General features: G+C 44.6%; 1 pseudogene across 1 annotated transcript; it reads right to left on the bottom strand.

Annotated features, from left to right (window-relative positions):
- Positions 1-415: 415 nt before the first annotated feature.
- Positions 416-3,562, bottom strand: LOC147879945 (pentatricopeptide repeat-containing protein At2g33680-like; annotated as a pseudogene). The gene is made up of 2 exons (XR_015540643.1): positions 3,409-3,562; positions 416-3,286 (listed from the first exon to the last, which is right to left on the bottom strand). The product of XR_015540643.1 is annotated as a pentatricopeptide repeat-containing protein At2g33680-like (transcript).
- Positions 3,563-4,603: the final 1,041 nt, after the last annotated feature.

The following is a 4,603-nucleotide window of genomic DNA, read 5'->3' as shown; positions in this document are numbered from 1 at the left end:
GAGGAAACCTTGTCCTTGACCTTCTCCCTGGTGGTTTTTGCCATACTTTAGTAGCTCTCAAGTATGCATTCAAGTAATTGGCCCAGCCAAATCTCTATCACTAAAACCAGAAAAATACTACCAGCTCTGGCTACTGGTCCTCTAGCCCAGGGATGCACATGTGCAGGGCTGGGCAAATCACCTTTTTCCTCTGAAATGGATGATTTGAAAGTCGAGGCAAATTAATATGACCTTTATCTTGGTAGTCGAGCACAATTCTTCAGCCACAAGTGCAAGCTTCTCCTGTGGCAAAGGCCTTCCCTGGTGAAGCACACATCACACAGTTAGCAGGGCAGATTAACAATTGATGGTCTTGTTGTGTACTCCACTGAACAATCCCGAGGCACTGCACAACAGTAAATATTTTCATGACTAGATCAATCTGCATATGGCAGGCTGAATTGTGTATAACACAATCTTGAGATACGTGAAATGATGGGAGTGGTAGATTTCTCACCTGACCATCCCTGTGGCATTAAGAGAAGACTGAAAGCTATGGCCATATTTGTCCATGTCCACCTCCTAAATCATTTTTCCCTCAAAAAAGGGAGTTTCAAGACCAATTTATATTTGGCACAAGCCTTTCACAACTGGATGTGTGAACTACTGTTCAGATTTTATATGCCCCTGCATGTTCCTCAGCTCCTCTATACTGTGTGCATCAATCACATGTCTGCACTCACATCGAAGTTTGCCATAATCATCTGCAAAGCAGAAGATTCTGGATTCATCTGGACAAGCTGCTGAAAGCGTAAGTCCCTTTTCTAACATCCCATAGCATTTGCAGGCACTGAGCAAGCCTACATTGTTTCTGTGATGGGACTCTGCATGGCTTCAAGAAAAATCTGTATCAAATATAGTTACCCTGATCATCCAAAGAACCAACCATGCACAAGTAGAGACTACCTTTACGTGAGCACTTGAAGGCTTTCGTTTTGCCCCTGCATGTTCCTCAGATCCTCTACCCTATGCGCATCCACCCACTTGTCAGCACTTGCATAGATGTGCTCCATGAGAACATACGAACCAGCGGATCCTGGCTTCATCTGGAAAAGCTGCTGAAAGCATCTCAGTCCCAGCTCTGATTCCCCGTAAATTTTGCAAGCACTAAGCAACGCTGTCCACGATCCTTCAGACGAAGGACACTGCATGGCATCAAGAAATTTATCTGCCTCATACAAATGTCCTGATCGTGCATGAAGATCAATCATACAAGCATAGTGATCTATTGTTGGTGCCATGCCATATTCTTTCTCCATCACCTTGAAATACTCCTCCCCCTTGAACACCAAATTGGTTTGGCTGCATGCAGTAAGAAGACAAGTGAATGTTATTGCATCCGGCTTCATACACTGTTGTTGCATGTCCTCAAAACATTGTACGGCCATGTTACCCTCATGATTCAAGCCAAAAGCTTTTATCATTGCACTCCAAGACACAACATCGTGTATAGGCAGCTTGTCAAAGACTTCTTGTGCCTCTGAAAGCGAGCCACATTTGCCATACATGTCAACCAAAGTGTTGCCAACAAGAAGATTCCTTTCAAATCCCTTCTTTATAATCTCCGTATGTATTTCTCGGCCTTTCTGTAAGGCTCCAATGCTGCAACAAGCTTTCAAGACACCGGCAAATGTGAGAACATCTGGAGAAATGCCCTTTGATTTCATCTCTTCAAAACATTTCAATGCTTCTTGACCAGGTCCGTGTTCAGTATATCCTGCAATTAGTGCAGTCCATGAGACAATATCTCGAATTGGCAGCTTGTCAAAGACTTGTTTTGCCTCTGAAAGTGAGCCACATTTGGCATACATGTCCACCAAAGTGTTGCCGACAAGAAGATCTATTTCAAATCCCTTTTGTGTGAACTCCATGTGGATCACACGTCCCTTGTCTATGCCTCCTATGCTACCACAAGCTTTAAAAATGCACAGAAATGTGACCTCACTTGGGGAGACGCCCTCCAGTTGCATCTGTTCAAAACATTTCAACGCTTCTTCAGCAGGTCCATGTTCGGCATATCCTGCAATTAGCGCAGTCCATGATACAACATCTGCATCTGACAGCTTGTCAAAGACTTTCCGTGCCTCTAAAAGGGAGCCACATTTGGCATACATGTCCACCAAAGTGTTGCCAACCAGAACATATCTTTCCAGTCCCTTCTTTGTAATCTCAATGTGTATTTCTTGGCCTTTCTGTATAGCTCTTATGCTCCCACAAGCTTTCAAGGCACAAAGAAACGTGACATCGCTAGGACAAACACCCTCCACTTGCATCTGTTGGAAACATTTCAGCGCTTCCTGGCCAGATCCGTGTTCAGAATATCCTGCAATTAGTGCATTCCAAGAGACAACATCTCGGAATGGCAGCTTGTCAAAAACTTCCCGTGCCTCTAAAAGTGAGCCACATTTGGCGTACATATCAACCAAAGTGCTGCCAACAAACAGAATTTCTTCAAATCCCTTTTGTATAATCTCTACATGAATCTCCTGGCCTCGTTCCACATCCTTTATCCTAGCACAAGCTTTTGATAGGGCCATAAGCGTATAACTGCTCGGAAGTACACTATCCTCTTGCATTTTCTGGTACAGCTTGAAAGCAAGCTGTGTTTGCCCCCATTGGATGTAACCTAATATAAGAGAAGTCCATGCATGTTCACTCCGATGAATCAACATGTTGAAAACCTGTTGAGCATGAAACAGACTTCCACATTCCACGAACATTGTCACAAGGTAGTTCCCAACAGCTCTATGAGCTTCCAGCCCGTTATTGCAGATGTGTGCATGCACAAGCTTCGCGTACGCTAGCTTCTTCTTTCTCTTGCACTGTTGTAATATGTAGATAGAGTTCTCAACCGAAGGAACCTCAGCCATCCGTGCTAAAACACTAAGAGTCTCCTCTAAGCTAAGCATCTCCCAACTACAGCCCTCTCGCAGCACAACATCCGCTTGTACTCCATGACTTTCCCGATTTCGATCCTCGTCTCTCTCAAGCATGTCTGTAACCAAACGTGGGTCGGCGTCTATCCGGAGCGCCTCCTGAGAAATTTTACGCTTGAAAACTGGAGGTGTCGTGTTTGTTTGTTTGACGGCACAATAAAACTTCTTCGTCTTGAATATCTCCACAGCTGTGGCGGTACTTAAAACAAATGTGTGCATGCAATGGTCACTTACTTTTCTCATTCGGACCTCCGACCAAGCCGTCACGCGGTCCTTCCATAAGCGCTCTGTACGTAATGCTGGCTCCTGATCTGTTACAATAAAAAACAGTCGGGAGAATGAAATTTGAGGAAGTAAAGGCAGGTGGGGGAGAATGTAATTCGAGGACCAAAAGGCAGGATGTGTGTCGGCGAGCCATAATGAATGAGCACACCTGAATTTGAGACTCTGCAAATCCAAGAATCCTGCACAGCGTGCCTGTTTGTGAGCTCTGCAAGGGAAATCTGTGGCCGAGGAAGGCGGAGCAAAGTCCCTCCTCCTGTTACTCCTTGGTAAGAGCTTGAATTTTGCTGCAAAACTAGCGCCATGGATGATTCCTGAGATCCATTCATATAAGCTCAGATCCATTCAGACTTCGCATCAGTGCCCGTTTCTCAAAGTTCATGACTTATTCAAGCGTTGCTCACACTTGCTCCCTCGTGCTTTGACACAAATATTATTTCTTGAATGTGCATGATTGTAATAACAAGGTGAATGATAATAAATCATTCATAACACCTGCCCAAAATCTAAAATACCAAAAACTAAGACGAACCTGATTTGAAGCTCAGAAAAGAGGGTGGAGAGATGATGAATAGAAAGCGAGAGAGAGAGAGAGAGAGCGGGGGGGCGAGGGAGGGGGGGGGGAGACAGAGAGTGGCTAAAAATATGGAGGATTTGTAGAAAATAAAATAGTAAATGGATCATAAAATACCTCATGATTTTCTAAAAATAAAAAAATGACGATTTTTCTCTTCTTTGGAATCATCTTCACTAAAACCTACCTCGCAGTAGGCCAAAAAGAGAATGAGGTTCAAGTGCTCGGTCCATCAGCATAAGAAAGTTGTCACTTGTTTTCAAGTGGGAGTTTATGTCAATGAATTTTACTCAGATTCGTCTACAGTACGACTACCAGTACAAAAGGGTTCGACAGAGCATTCGGTACCCGTTTCCTCTTCGAGTACCACACCCCGCCCCTTCCTTTTCTTTCTTTTTACACACACCCACCCGTAGTCCTATAAAGTGACACCTGCTTGGACCGGTGGACATAGGATCCATAACTATGGTAAACTCACGCACACACCACACACACACACACACACGACCACATGCTAGTACACCAAGCCCAAGCCTCTAAGATCTAAACCCATGACTTGGGGAAAGCCTTGGACGCTTAGAATGCCCCTCTTGTTAGCGTTTGGAGGGGCATCTTTGCTCAGTTTTGGCAGGGTAGGTGTCTCTTGCTCAGGCATTTGGTTCAAGTGGCTGGATGCCACAAACATGAATGGATGTCCACAGAGTAAGTCTCATCCGCACAGACACTCAATGATGGTGGACCATGCGGCAAAGAGATATGGTAAACCTTATAC

Source organism: Dipteris shenzhenensis, chromosome 33, assembly GCF_047967505.1.
Source record: "Dipteris shenzhenensis isolate YYH24624 ecotype China chromosome 33, Dip_SZ_1.0, whole genome shotgun sequence".
NCBI lineage: Eukaryota > Viridiplantae > Streptophyta > Polypodiopsida > Gleicheniales > Dipteridaceae > Dipteris > Dipteris shenzhenensis.
The sequence above is the reverse complement of the archived record's forward strand: the minus strand, read 5'-3'. Positions and strand labels throughout refer to the sequence as shown.